The sequence below is a fragment of the Cryptotermes secundus genome, unplaced genomic scaffold, assembly GCF_002891405.2.
Source record: "Cryptotermes secundus unplaced genomic scaffold, Csec_1.0 scaffold248, whole genome shotgun sequence".
In the NCBI taxonomy this organism is placed as follows: domain Eukaryota; kingdom Metazoa; phylum Arthropoda; class Insecta; order Blattodea; family Kalotermitidae; genus Cryptotermes; species Cryptotermes secundus.
The window spans coordinates 681,616-697,849 of NW_019737984.1; the positions used below are offsets into that span (position 1 = coordinate 681,616).

The 16,234-nt window shown below is 42.0% G+C and overlaps 1 long non-coding RNA gene across 1 annotated transcript in view; it reads right to left on the reverse strand.

The window, feature by feature from the left end:
* The window catches only part of LOC117282802, a 173,932-nt gene that overhangs the window by 48,045 nt on the left and 109,653 nt on the right, over positions 1-16,234 (reverse strand). Inside the window, exon 3 of the long non-coding RNA XR_004513683.1 lies at positions 3,146-3,195. This is a non-coding gene — a long non-coding RNA (uncharacterized LOC117282802). The remainder of the gene's footprint in view (positions 1-3,145; positions 3,196-16,234) is intronic.

Below are 16,234 nucleotides of genomic sequence, written 5' to 3' on the forward strand. Positions count from 1 at the left end.
CAATCACCCTCACCTATCATCTGGGGCTAGTACAATAGGCCAGAAGTGGCCGCAGTACAAGGGACTTAGTCCCACCCCACTAGCAATAAAAAAAATAGGCGAGGGAATTACAACTATTTTATTATGGCTATGTCATACGAGATAATCCCAACGTTAGATTTTACATGTAATTTCAATGTGTTTCAAAGTAAAAACACAAAGGGCACAAAAAGTATAAGAGTCACAAACGCTACACGTTTATACAAATGAAACCTGAAAGACATTCTTGGACGCAATGAGCACGTTATGCTACACACTCAGTTCCAGCGACAAGTAAAAAGTAAATAAAAAAGTATAGGTATCCCTGTAACAGGCCGTGGAGCCCCATAGGGTTGTGAGACGTCGAGGCTCCCACATTACCTAGATAATCGGCTCATAGATGGCGGCAAGGTTGTCAGCCCTACGCGCCGGCCGCCCTTTACCCCCTAGGAAGATTTCCGGTACTCATTTATGTTAGAGGGTGAGTCGACCCCAGGGCCATAGTGCGGCTGGAAGGATTAGGTCAATTGAAAAAAAAATCCAATTACATCATCGCGACTTGAATCCGCGACCTTCCGGCTTGTAGCATAGTGCCTCAACCAACTACGCTACCGCGTGGCCCTCCAGCGATAAGTGCTTTGATTATTTTGACTAGATGAAGCTGATTCTGTATATAATATAAAATCATTAAGAATACAAACACATCTGCACACTCACAGTTTAAGTGCATACATTCAAAAATGATTGTGTGTTCTTGCATCAACCGGAGCCAACAGTTGCATCGATAAAGGAAAAGGCAAAACAAGAGATCCGATTCTAGAAATGACGGTTATTTGAAGAGCAGATATTCCTGATGTCCTATCAATACATCAGTTTTGCAATATGCACCACAGAGATCGGTAGCGAACAGAATGAAGACTGGTATTTGACACGGGACCCAACGTTGAAATACAAAATCATATACAGGCTCAGCTGTTGCTGTCCTCCACACTATACTCTCCAGATACTCGTGCACTGTGCATTGCCTCCCACTGCAATATTAGGGCAGAAATGGTAGTCTGTGCATTTTATCTACCAGCAACATCATATATTGGTTTACTTCCAGCCTTAATCTCGTTCAAATTTAAATTTAAATAAAAACGTAATTTCTATCATGACGAATTCAACCGCGAGTTTATTTAAGAAAACGAATATCTCTTTGTGTAGGACAAAAGTCTACAAAGACGACAACTGTGGTATGAGTACAGTCTCGGCATGCATTCAAGCCTTCTCGGGCGATCAGCCTTGTAGATGCGGAGTTGGCATCCAACGTTTCAGACACCATTTCGGTCTCCATCATCAGGAGCTGATGTCATGAGTGATGAGTGAGCAGAGTAACAGTCCAGGCAGCACAACAATGTTTGGCTTCGAGCCTCGGAGGGACTAATGATCGTATTTAGTTTCATATTACTGGCACTTAACATTTCTCTCTCTCGAGAAGACAAGTTAAAAGGCAAGGCAAATTTGTTCCAGTTGTTAACTAATTAAGTACTACGCCATAGAGGCGTATGGAGGAGTACACGCATAAATCCATGTATTCTTGGCCTCAACACTAGTTGCAGATGAGAAGTCAGCTTTATGCCTCGGCTGCTTTACCCCCGGGGAAAGAGCTCCCGGTGCCAATTAGATAGGAGCCTGGGTGGGCCCCAAAACCGGTCTGGACGACGTGAAAAGATAAGTCTTGCCCCTACCGGACTTGAACTCCGACTCCTCGGCCGCCCAGCCCGTAGCTACTCGTTATACCGACTGTGTTATCCGGGATCCCAAATTTGTTCCCTGTGCTTAATTAATTAAGCACAACGAAATGAAGACATGGGCTCGTGGACGTATAACTCCACCATTCCTGATGTCAGCAGTAGATGGAAGTGTGTGATCAGCTTCAAGCCCTGGCCGCTTTACCGACTGGGAAATAACTTCCAGTAGCCACTGAAGAGGAGGCTGGGTGGGTCGCAGAGCCAGTCTGGACGCTGTGAATTAGAGAAAAATCTTTTGGCCCTGACAAGAAGAGTGGGTATATCATTAAAAAAGAGTGCCACTTCTACTACACCGTAAAATACCAAACACGCGATTATTTGACAAGCATTTCGTCCGCATGTCATTATTTATGAAGCAGAGTACGGTCTCGGTTGTTCCAGCGCGCACCGCCGAGGGAACAGTGGGGTGAAGTCAGACTGTCATCTTGCTGCTTGTGGCTGTACGTTTCTTAAGCGTACATGACGCCAAGCCGTGGTGAAGGAGATGAAGACAGACTCCGAAACGCTGAACACTAATTCCAAATTGGTCCGTCTTATCTCCCGTAACTTCACTGCATTAACGTGATTATACGAAATTATGTTAAATAAAAATGATAAACGAGAACTTAATTATACTTGTGTATATTATTTTAATGTAAAAAGTTCATCAGCGCAGAAAAACCTGCACTGCAATTTCAGAAATTTTTTTTTTATACATCACGCAATAATCTAACGTAAAAGCTTCTCATTACAATGGTTACTCTAAAACATACTAAGTTCACGTACTTGCGTTACCATGGTTACTATAAATCATACGAAATTTATGTGATCAACGTTGTCACGATTCCGATGCTTTGCTTAAGGAGGACATAATGGAGATTTAAATTGGATTGGACTCGAAGTCATGAACGCAGCAATAAAATTAACAATTGGCTTGTCTCTCCAATGTTTTGTATGACGCTCCATTTGGGAGAAACAAGGTGGAACAGACGGACTTTGGTGATTAGACACACACACATACACTCGCTTTTAACAANAGGGTGCAACAGACGGACTTGGTGATTAGACACACACTCGCTTTTAACAACTTAAGATAGTCGCCGAACAATTCTACCTAATTAGCACACAAAACTTAAAAAAGTCTGCACCCATATCCGAACGACATTACTTCGTCATGAAACGGAACGAAAATAAAGATATAAATATATAAATCGGAAGGCAGTGTTCTAAATTGAATTCTTATGAATCTGTATCATGAAAGGATTTGTGTGAGTAAGCTAGAAGTAATCAGGACAAAGAAATGAATTCCGATGTTAAAAGTGAAACCACTAAGATTAATATAGACATTCACTTACCTTCGAAATTCTGAGGCGAAATCATGGACTTGGACAGCATCCAACAGCATCTGCAATATGGAAAAAAATCATCATTACACAGTTCGAAGAAGAGACGCTAAACGTACTGCATGAAAAAAATAACGGTATATTAAGAGATTGTAATATTTGATACTTTTTACTGTGACAAGGCTCCTACAACAATCATTTACATGAACTGTTAAAAAATAATCTTATGTGGCGTATTTAAAAGATCTATTCGTGTGTTTCAGTAGAACGCGGTAGCGTAGTTCATTAAGGTACTATGCTACAAGCCGAAAGGTTGCGGGTTCGATTCCCGATGTCATTGGATTTTCTTTTCAATTTACCTAATCCTTCCAGCCGCACTATGACCCTGGCGTCGACTCATCCTCTAACAGAAATGAGTACCAGAAATCTTTCTGGGAGATAAAGGGCGACTGGTGGGTGATAACCTTACCGCCGTCTGTGCGCTGATTGTCTAGAAAATGTGGGAGCCTCGACGTCTCACAACCCTATGGGCATCCACGGCCTGTTACAGGGAGAGCGTCACCTATTTGTGTGTTTCAACGAGGAGAATGGAACAATCTATAGAAATTTAATGTGATTATTGTTAACAGAATTCAGGAGTCCCGAAAGCACTGGGGGCATTTTAGACAAGAGGTCAGTAACGTTACACTGTAATGGTTACTCCTCATTATCACTTACTTACTTACTCACTCATGGAGCTGAGCCCTTCTGGAGGAGCCGCCAATTCTGCAGCTACTCAAGAATTTTCCAGCATTTTATGAAACCCGAAGGTTCATTACCGTGTTCACAAGAGCCCTCCACTGGTCCCTATCCTGAGCCAGATCTATCCAATCCATACCATACCATTCTATCACTCTAAGATCCATTCCAATATTGTTCACCCACCTACGCCTTGATCTTCCCTGTGGTTTCTTTCCTCTTGGCTTTCCCACCAATATCCTGTACGTATTCCTCGTCTCCCCCATTCGTGCTACATGACCTGACCACCTCATCCTCTTTGACTTGGATCATTCTAATTATACTTGGAGAAGAGTACAAGTTATGAAACTCCTCATTATGCAGTATTCTCCAACCTCCTGTCACTTCATCTCTCTTCGGTCCAAATATTCCCCTCAAGACCCTGCTCTCAAACAACCTAAGTCTAGGTTCCTCCCTTAATTTCAGAAATAAAGTTTCACACCCATACAGAACCACAGACAAAATCATAATTTTGTATATTCTAATTTTTATGTTTTTGGACAGCAGACGAGAAGACAAAAGGTTCTGGACTGAATGGTAGCAAGCATTACCCGAGTTCAATCTCCTCTTAATTTCCTCCTGAATTAGGTTTCGATCTGTTATCGTTGTTCCCAAATATTTGAACTGTGCCACATTTTCAAAACATAAGTTTCCTATCTTTATGTCATGATTTTGCCCTGTATTTTGGTGACGAGACAGTAACATATACTTAGTTTTCTCTGTGTTTACTTCTAGACCAACCTCATTACTTTCTTACGCTTTATAATGGTCATGGCTTACTTGAACTATACCTTAATCGGTTCCTGGTGACATGGGATCATGAAGCAGGAAATAAGGAATTGCCTAACTTGTTTAATATATGCTGGAAGACAACAGTGACATTAGCGCCTAAAACGTAAAGTTGTCCCCGTGCTTAACCAATTAAGCACAATGAAGGCGGGTGGGAAGTGGATGTATAGATCCACATTTTCTTGACCTTGGCACTAGCTTGATGTGAGTGCTGAGCTTCACGCCCCGGCCGCTTTCACCCGGGGACAGAGCCCGGGTACCCATTGGAAAGAAGGCCGAGTACACCCCAGAGCCGGTATGGACGACGTGGAGAAGAGAAAATTTTTGTCCCTACCGGGACTGGAACTCCGATCGCTCGGTCGTCCAGCCTGTAGCCAGTTGGTATACCGATTGAGCTATCCCGGCTCATGCGACTAGTGTCTACAGCTTTAAATTCCACAATCGACCGTGAAATAGGCAAATGTATAGAAAAAAGTACTGTTGAAATAGTAATAGAGCCTGGTCTTCGAACCTCTCAAATGACGAGCCTGTTACAGTAACAGTAGAGCGCACAGAGTGACAGCTATGTAATTAACTCAGATTTATCGACGAAAAAAACACAAAAATCATTACATAGCCCGTTAATTTGATGTGCCGGTCCAATTAGTTTAAACAGCCCATAAACTATAAAAAATAAAGGGGCTGCGAATATCACATCAATAAACATTGCCAAATAACTACTGAACATCTGACAGTGAATACGTATTACAACAACAACAAAAATTATGTACCAATAAAAATAGAGGAACTTTGAATAAAATCCTACAAACACTTAACTGAAATTAAGCTTTCGTAATCTTCAGCCATAAATGAAATTTCAGACGTATATTAAATGTCAACTCCATCGTATCTCATACGGCTATATAAAGTCTATTAGGATTTCCAACAAATACTTTCTTTTCCGTTACAAAATTATAAACTCGAAGCGAAAATTCCTATTATTCCCCATGAACACATAACGTTCTGGCATACAAAGCAGTACGGGTTTCCAACCCTCGCAATTATTTTGCAAATAACAGAAAAATACAACTTTGTAGGATGGTGTAGAGGTAAACTTGTAGCCTTGAATTCCAGAGATATTCGGTTCGCATCTCAGCTGGGACACCGGCTATCCCCACTGATGTTCTTCACGGTTTCACTTAGGCACTCCATGTAACCGTCGGGACGGAACCGGAGTCCAGCTGTGTCCACTCGGCACGGCGGCCACTGACTGGCCTACTGTAGCCTGCCCCGGTTGATTATGATGATGGAGAACTTGGTGGAATGAAGATTTGCAGGGGAAACCGAAGTACTCCGAGAAAACCCGCCCCAGCGCCACTTTGTACACCACAAATCCCACTTAACCAGACCCGGGATCGAACACGGGTCGTCGCGGTGGGAACCCAGCGACTAACCGCTTGAGCTATGGCGCGGCCTAGCCTTGATTATGCTAAGACCGCTTCCTTTCAAATCCTCTCCAGCTACTTATTCATCAATCATATTACCTTTTGACGTTATGCAATCTGAGAAACTGACAGCCTCGTAAAATATCCCACAAAAGGAGTAAATACGGCCATAATGGCGAGATAAGGACACACCAGGATTGCAAAGCCTTCAAATTATATAAGACCTATGGTAGCTCGGCTAGATAGGAATATTATAGGTCAACGTACTTTGACATTTAGATGCTCAACAAGTAACCATGATTAACGGCCTATCCTTTTCGTATTTAGACATAAATCTCTCGTTTGCTCGTCTATGCGTCTATCGGAAAACCCATCCTATCATGTCCGTCTGTCGACGGTTTTCTGCGAATTACAAAATATGAAANTTGTTTCTATGATTATCAAAAATGTATGATAATTACAAGTGATGAAGACTGAATACATATCCAAATTAGACACATACTCCTTTTGAATGCATGACATATAAGAAGTGTGTACTTAAAAAAAAACAGACCACCTGAAAGAATCATATGCCTATGTCAATATAAGTGCGGTTACACAAATGGCAGGTCTTTGTTTCCATCGTACAGGTCGGACTGAAACGAAACAAAATTTAATTACGAAATTTATAACGGAACAAAACAGATTTCCTAAATTGCTCTCAGATTACAAATTCCGAGGCAGAAGAAACCAAGGACGCCAATGTAGAAGATGGGAGAACCACTTTTGAACCTAAAAGCTGGAACAGGCCTTTACAAGAGCTTAAACAATGAAGCTGCTTCTGATAATGATATAATATTTTATGTGAACGTAATGAAATCGCCTTCAACTTGAAACACTTTCGGGCAAGTACCTACAAATAACTGTTTCCGTTCAACTAATGGAACGTTTATGCAATGACACAGGCTTAAAAAATTGGATATTAATAAATAAAGGACCTTTAACTTGGTTATTCCTTGTTACCAGTTCAATAGATTTTCTCAGTGATGAGGAAACTATTATCAGTGCTGAATATACGTGTACAGCTAAGCCGAAGACTGCTCACTATGCAGATGAACTGCATCGAAATTAACATAGCGCTGCCCTTACTTAAAGTAGACGTAATATTATTTTCACATGTGTAAATTACTAAAAAGAACTACATAAATACTTATCTAGGATTATACGCCGCTTCTCTGGTCGAGAGGTCACAGTTCCTGGCTACAGATCCAGAGATACTGGGTTCGATTCGCGGCTCTACCAGATTTTCTGAGAAATAGTGGGTCTTGAACGGTGTCCACTCGGCTTCGTGAGGATAATTGAGGAGCTATTTCAAGGAAATAGCGGCTCCGGTCTAGAAAACCGAAAATAACGGCCTTGGGGATTCGTTGCGCTGACCACGTGACACCCTCTGTCCGCTAAAGTTGGCACTAACTTCGCCGACAAACGGCGGTCGCTCGGTCGGTATAGATCGCTTGCGGACTAAAACCACAGAGTTTGTTTTATGCAAAAATGCAGTATGATATTAAAAAGAGAGAGTTTTACACAATTTTAAGTTCACACGTAATATAGTCATGACAACCGGTCACGATAGCCGATGGGTATAAGGCATGTACTGTCTTCGCTCGATGGGAAACTGGGATCATGGTTTCGAATCCCAGACAATGTACGGATGTTTGGTGTGTATGCGTTTACTCTGTGTTTGTGTTGTCCCGTGTTCAGGTAGCGACCTTGCGACGAGCGGATCACTCGTCCGAGGAGTCTACGGTCTGCAGAAAATGATCATGAAACTGAGAGAGAGAATCAATAGTCTTGAGAGGTTTCGGTAAGGAGCGGTTCAATGGATTCCGTCTTAACCCTTTTCTATAATCCTTTAACTATTGGTCTCACTCAGCTTAGATTATGTGTGTGTCAGTCACTTAGTTCATTAATAAAACCTTTCCGATTATAATTTATACTAGAGCATATGGAAAACTGTATCCCTGTGCTTAATTAATTGAGAACCAAGCCATAATAACGCAGGTAAAAGTAAAGTCATCCCTATAACAGGCCGTGGAGGCCCATAGGGTTTTGAGACGTCGAGGTTTCCACATTTTCTAGACAATCGTCTCATAGATGGCGGTAAGGCTGTCAGCTTTACGCGTCGGCCGCCCTTTACACCCCAGGAATATTCCCGGTACTCATATCTATTAGAGGCTGAGCCGACTCCAGGGCCATAGTGCGGCTGGAAGGTTTAGGTAAACTGAAAAAATCAACCTAATGGGAATTCGATCCCGCGACCTTCCGGCTTGTAGCATAGTGCCTCAACCAACTACGTTACCGCGTGCCCCATAGAGATGTATGGGGGAGTGGAATTATAACTCCACTATTCTTAACCTCGGAACTAGACGGAGGTGGTGAGCTTCACGCCCTGTCGCTTTTCCCCGTGGAGAAACAGGCCCCGGTTCCAATTAAACGGGAGACTGAGTGGGGCCTTGAGCAACTTTGGACGTTATGGGGAAGAAAAACATGTATTGTTCCTGCCTTGAATCGAACCCCGATTCCTGGGCAACTCAGCCTATAGCCTACTCGCTATACCAACAGAGCATCCCAACTTCCAGTTATACTGCAGTGCTTATAATAAAAACAGATTCTATTTTATGGGTTACAGTTGCAAGGCAGCAATACATTTAATAAGCATGCCTTCAGCCTTCTAGTGGAAAATTCAGAATTCAGGCAATACATGAGATATGATGAAAGGAAACAAAAGAAATAAAAAACTAAACATGAAACACAGTTTGAAGAAACCGAGAGAACGACTGATAGATATAAAGATGAAGCAGAGGAAGAATGAAAGAAATGTCGCCAAATTAATAGGTCACATGATTATGCTATTTTGTTTCAGAGTCAGTATCCCTCAAATATGGACGCAGAAAGCTGAAGCTATATGCATTTGGCTGACCAAGGAACATCGGTAAACACTACAATGATTTGATATATTGGGTTTTTGGACTTTATCCATCGTCCTAGTTTTTAAGATAACTAATAAAAACACGACGTTTCGGAAACTGGATCTGTTTCCGTCCTCAGGTGAAGGAAAACACCTATTCTAAAAGAAGGGTAAATACCGGTTATACAAGTAGTTACTATAGGATTCTGACGATGGTTTATAACACACTGATATATTTGGTTTTTGGACTTTATCCATCGTCTTGGTTTTTAAGATAACTAATAAAAACACGACGTTTTGGAAACCTAATAGGTGTTTTCCTTCACCTGAGGACGGAAACAGATCCAGTTTCCGAAACGTCGTGTTTTTATTAGTTATCTTAAAAACCAGGACGATGGATAAAGTAAAAAAAACCAATATATCAGTGTGTTATACACCATCGTCAGAATCCTATAGTAACTACTACAATGATTTGCATTTCATAATGTTCTTCTCAGGACGTGTTACAGGCAAAACAATTTCTACACGCTAGGAAGAACTGATACAAAAGTAAACATGTGTCTGTCTTTCTATAATCCACGCAACCAAACTAGACGGAGGCCAAGGTCCAAGCTAATCTAAAGATGAGGATCTCCCGCGTGTAATAACGAGAGTAGAATAATGAGCATGAACCACGGGAAACACACATTTGTCTTGGGTTTTCTTCTTTTTTTGCACCGCTTTTCCTGTTTCACCTTCTACAAAATGACAGGCTTTGATACCGATACTGGTTACATCCTAACAAAACAGAATCACCAAAACCATCGAAGCCAACTGTGGAAACGAGTATTGTAGGACATAGTGAACTATTCTAAATAAATTCGACGGCTAAGAACTAATTAACTAACTCCATAGAGCTGAGCCCTTCTTGATAAGCCGCCAATTCTGCATATACTCAAAAAATTCCTAGCATTTTATGGAACACGAAGGTTCATTACCGTGTTCACAAGAGCCCTCCACTGGTCCCTATCCTGAGCCACATCGATCCAATCCATAGCAACCCATTCTATCACTCTAAGATTCATTTTAATATTGCCCACCCACCTACGTCTTGATCTTTCCAGTGGTCTCTTTCCTTCTAGCTTTCCCACTAATATCCTATATGCATTCCTCTTCTCCCCCATTTGTGCTACATGCCTTGCCAACCTCATCCTCCTTACTTGACCATTCTAATTATATTTGAAGAAGAGAACAAGTGCCGGTCACGGTAGCCGAGCGGTCTCAGGCATGTACTGTCTTCGCTCGCTTGGAAACCGGGATCGTGGTTTCGAATTCCACTCAGGGCATGGATGTTTAGTTTGTATGTGTGCGTTTTTCTGTGTTTGTATACAGGTAGAGGCCTTGTGACGAGCTGATCACCCGCCCAAGGAGTCCTACCGAACGTGTAAGATCTAGAAAAACCGAAGTGAACGGAGAAGTTCATGGAGGTAGGCCTAGGTCCACTGGGGCTGTAGTGCCAAGGAAAAAGAGAACAAGTTATGAAACTCCTCATTATGTATATCATTTCACAGCCGATCACAGTGGTTGCGTGGTCTAAGGATGAACCGTCTTTGTCCACTCGAACACTGGATGGTCGGTTCGAATCCCAGTCAAGGCATGGATGTCAGTGTGCGTTTATTCTGTGTGTAGGCAGCGGGCTAATCCCCCGTCAAAAGAGTCCTATCCACTGCGTATAGATTAAGAAACTGAAAACGCGGCAAAGGTGCACGAGGTCATGTGACGGTACATATCCTCATCAGGTGAAAGTGTCGACTAACATTATAATAAAAGGAGAAGGAACCAGAGACATACAGGAGTGTTGCTGTGTTTATGTAAGGCATGTCTTCCAAAAGGCTAAGAGTGACTGGAAGGAACCACGTAAAGACTCGGGAAAGCCCATGCAACTCAGGAACGGGAGATGTATCCATCGTTGTTGGGGAGTCAACCTATTCGATTCCTTGTAGCTTCAGCATTCTAAATAAGATACGTCCTAAAATAAAATAAAATAAAAAAGTCCTGCGATGATACAAGCACGGCAAAAAGAGAGCGCGTTCTTTAAATAAAAACGTTAACGAATGATAGCTCCATTTCCTCACTGTTTGCTATGGATGAAGCTTCACAAAGAATGTCTACACAGAAAGGGACGAAATATCAATACACGGGAAATGAAATACGCATTTCGGCACAAAAACCCGCACCGCGAACTGGCTGGTTCTGATGTTTACACGTCTTACACAGTTCACGTACGGTAGACTGTAATAAAAAAGCGAACGAAATGAAGAATTTGGAAACGTAGCGTATTAGAAAACTATAAAGACATATAAAAGGTAAAGTTGATCACCCGCGTAATTAAGTAAGATCTATGCCATTACATATGGGGAGAATTGAGTTATAACTCCACCATTCTTGACCTCGGCACTAGAAGGTGGTGAGTGGTCAGCTTCACACCCCTGCTTCCTCACCCCCGGGAAAGAGCCCTCGGCACCCATTTGACACGAGGTTGGGTAGGCCCCTGAGCCGGTCAGGACGCCGTGGACAAAAGAAAAATCTTGCCCTATCGGGAATCGAACCCTAGCGGTCCAGCCCGTCGTTATCCCGACTCCTCTCTAAAGATAAGTATCGGTGGAAATTACGAACAAAGGACAAATGAAGGGGAGGTGGCGAAATAATGACCATGCAGCAACTTTCGCTTTATTTGTATGCGATAAACGTGTGGCGTGTAGGAATAAGAACTTTGATGCTATTCAATAACGGATTACTGTAATACAGAGTTCGACAGAAACAGTGAAGCATTTTAAAACTAATCACGCGTTTCTGTGTTACGGTATGCAGAGGCGACTGCCGTTCACTTCGCCATACAGCGCTGGGCAGTGACGCGGTAAGTGCGTGCCATACAGATCTTCATTCGAACAAGGGCCATTACACTACCATGACGTGTCCTGGCCTCCTCCTTCACCAGACTTCCTTCTCTTGAAGCACCTAAAAGATAGAGCCTATGGTAGGCAGCCACGTTTCAGGTGGGACACACATGGAAGCGTTGCACAGATTTTCAACTCGCATGCCCCTGTGCATTCCATTGGATGGGCATCTAAACGACATAAAGGTAAAGTTTTCCCTCTGCTTAACTAATTCAGCATGCCAGGAAGAAGTATGGGGGAGTGGATGTACGGACCCACGTTTTCTTGATCTTGGCACTAGTTGGGGGCGAATGGTCAGTTTCATGCACCGGCAGCTTTAACCCCCGGTAGCCATTCGATAGGAGGCTGACTGGGCCTCAGAGCCGGCCTGGATGACATGCAGCAGTAGATTGTAGTAAAATTAAATATGCTGCGCTCCACACACTAGAATCATACTTTATAAGCAGCATGTAAGTCATAGTGTTAGGATTAAGTGAATTTAAATGGCAGCACATAGAGCTCACAGATGCAGTGATTAAGTGATTTCTGTTGGCATAATATTCGAACCAAACTGCTTCAGATATCTGTAGAAATGATTAAATCGCAGGTTATCAAGCTATGATACTGAGACCTACCTGACCACCCCATCTCTGCTGGTCATTGAAAACAGTTCTAAATGACGTATTTAGAAAAATCAAACTACTAAAAAACCAAAAAGCGCAGAAATTAAATAAAAGGTAAAAAAGTAAAGCTACCCCTGTAAGAGGCTGTGAAGGACCAAGGGATTGTGAGACGTCAAGGCTCCCACATTTTCTCTAGACAACCGGATCAGAGATGTAGGTGACACCCTTTGCCGCACAGAAAGATTCCCAGTACTCATTTCTGTTATAGGGTGAGTCGACCCCAGGGTCATAGTGCGGCTGGAATGATTAGGTCGATTAAAAAATCCACCTCATCAGGAATCGAACCCGCGACCTTTCTGCTTGTAACACAGTGCGTCAACCAACTACGCTACCGCGTGCACCACAGAAAGGAAATACGTTTTCAAAATGAAAGACTTTACTTTTCGTAAAAAAATATGATTACATTTTAAAAACACTTCAATATTTCTACCACACCTCGTATTAATCAAACTGCACTACAGTTTCAATCGCTGAAAGTGATAGAACTGTGCTTCTCTGAAAGCTAGTCCGCCCATACTTCCGTAATATTAGAGGCTATCATCTCTTATATCAACGGACTATGAACTGTCCTGCAGCAATACCACGTATAATGAAAGCAGCTGAAGGAGATGAATGAAACATTCAGGACAAGCACCCAATATATTTATATTTTAAAGCTATAATAAAAATGTTTCGTCTCTCAGTCATTAATGATTGCTTGGAGGGAAGAAAACATTCATTTTCGTAAGAATATTACATGACACCGAAGGATAAAGACAGTGAAAGTCTCGTTTGACGTTTGACTAAACCGCTGTTCAGTGTCGTAGAGAAAAATTGATAGAAATTATTTTTCCTTCAATGAGTACAATTAAGTATAAGAATACTGCAGAGACCCCTCCTTTTTATTACAGAAATGAATACTTCAATATTCAAGCATTTAGGTATTACATAATCGATTTAATATTTTATCTATTTCACTAAATTTTATTTTATAAATACATAGGTCTATATCCTGAAAACCCTTGGAAAAACCATCGACAAATTATAAGCAGATAATTTCAAGGGTCTCAAAATGGCATGTGTTCGAGTACATAATTGCACAGTGGATTCATTTCTATGGGAAACTTCAGATATGAGCAAGGCTCTTTCAAAATTTTAAAATGTTGCAGGGTTAGATCCAAGACATGGATACCTGTTTGACTTGAGACCAATAATGAAAATCAAGCAGACCACAGTGGCCGCGAGGTCTAAGAGATGAACCGTCTTCGCACGCTCGAACATTTGGATCGTTGGTTTGAATTCCACTCAAGGCATGAATGTCTTCGTGCATTTATTCCGTGTCTGTGTTGTTGTGTGTAGGTAGAGGCCTTGCGACGGGATGATCCCCCATTCAAGGAGTCCTACAGGTTGAAAAAGCGCCTAAGGTTCAACAAAGGGCTGTAGCTAGATAGAGAGAGATGGATAATGAAAATCATTCCTAATACATGGAAAACCTACATCAGAATCACAGTATGGCCCCAGAGATTCCAAAAATTCTTTCAGAATTCTAGAAACGCGTCAAGATGCCTCGCATAGAAAAATTGGTTTTCATTTCTTACTATGTAGTCATACACAGAACCGAGCCGAATGCCTACGTGTTACGTCTGCATTGGGAGTGTGCTGTCGACATTTAGGCATGTGTATTACACTGTGCGTTGTAGATGCGGACAGATGAGGCATGACTGTGGAAGATGCACACCAAGAAGTATCTAAAAGGTAAAGTTGTGTACTATGCAATGAAGACGTATGGGAGAGCGGTTAGCTTCACGATTCACTTAATCCTTCCAGCTGCAATATGGCCCTTGGTTTGACTGAGCCTCTAACAGAAATGAGCACCAGGAATCTTTGGGGTAAAGAGTGGCCGGCGCGTAAGAATGAAAAACTCACCGCCATCTGTGAGTCGATTGTCTAGAAAATGTGGGAGTCTCGATTTGTCACAACCCTATGGGCCTCCAGGGAATGTTGCAAGGACAGCTTTACCTTTATATCAGGCTTAAACAGAATTTCATGGATTGTAAAAATCTTGTACCGTACAGAGCAACCGAAAGTATAAACTGGAGATCGACGGAATTAGAACTTTTATATATCGGTAAACCAATTTCGATGCAATGAATATTTGACTGAACACGAGAAAAAATCTGTCGACTAAGTATATATAAAGTTTTAATAGCTCTGTAACTCGACACTTCTATACGCAACGTAACAGGACGTACTATTATTGACTTTGGATTTTCTTCGTTCCTTGTTCTTTCAAAGTCAAGGATAGAGTGCCACAAGCCCGTTCCGATGTTCAGGACTTTAAAAACTCATCTTGCCAACTACCTCTGGGTCTTCCCACATAACTGTCTTTTGGAACCGTCTCACGAAATGTTTGCCAAACTAACAGGGTTATTTTGAGCGAACAATAATTTGTGAACATGCGTCCCATCGCTGATCGATCAAAATATATTTTTTTCTTCCTCTGTCGCATCTCGCTGCCACTTCGGGGCACAGGGATCATTTCTCAGTTTCAGTGATCACTTTTACAGACGGTAGGACTCCTTGGACGGGTGATCAGCTCGTCGCAAGGCCTCTGCTTAAACACACACAACAAAAACACAGAATAAACGCAAACATACACCAAATATCCATGCTTTGTGTGTGATTTGAACCCACGATCCCGGCTTCCAAGCGAGCGGGCGAAGACAGTTCATGCCTTAGACCGCACGGCTACCGTGACCGGCTTATTTTATCTTACAGGGTACATAATTTGACTTTTCGTTTACCTGTGCTGGGTCCCCAACCGTTATGGAGCCACCCATTTGGGTGGTTGCCCTCCCAGGTTCCATCTCATCCTTCTCACCGCCCGTCAGTCAGTCAGTCAGCAAGTCAGCGTGATTAGACATTTGGTACACGTTTCGTGTGACATCTTGTTGGCCTACTTCCCTTAGTTTGAAAAAAAAATAAAAGATGACTTATGATACTATCTTCTTGCCTGTGCCTGGGTATCGGTCTGGGTATCCCGTCAAATTTTTTAGGCTGATGCGATCACCCTGCTGTCTGTGTGTGTCCATCTATCTGCGTATCCCCCTTAACGGTTTAGGCTTATGAGATCATTTAGCTTCTACCTGTATATCCCCCCATAATTTTTCTCAGGAAGCTTAAGAGATCATATTGCTGTGTCCCCCTCCTATTTGTTTTTAAGTTTTCTATGATGTCTGTGTACGTATCAAAGGAAAGTAGATTAGTTCTTCCCAGAACTTCTTGTATAAGTATGCTAATCTACTCTCTTGCATCCTATTTGCACGTTATTTCCAATTTGATTGATATTTCTTCTCTTCCTCTGCCATATTCTTAATGTCAATAGATCTCTTTTATTTTTTCAATTTGGTACGTGTCTCTTAAAGTTACTCCTCGCAATGTTCCAAGAAATCTCATATGTGCAGCTTTCATAATTTTCTTACCTCCCTTTTCCTCATATCCCAAGTTTCACTTCTAAAACATAAACTTGACTTAGCTGTTATATTACGTAGTCTTAATAGAACACCTTTTCCCTTTCTCTTTGATGT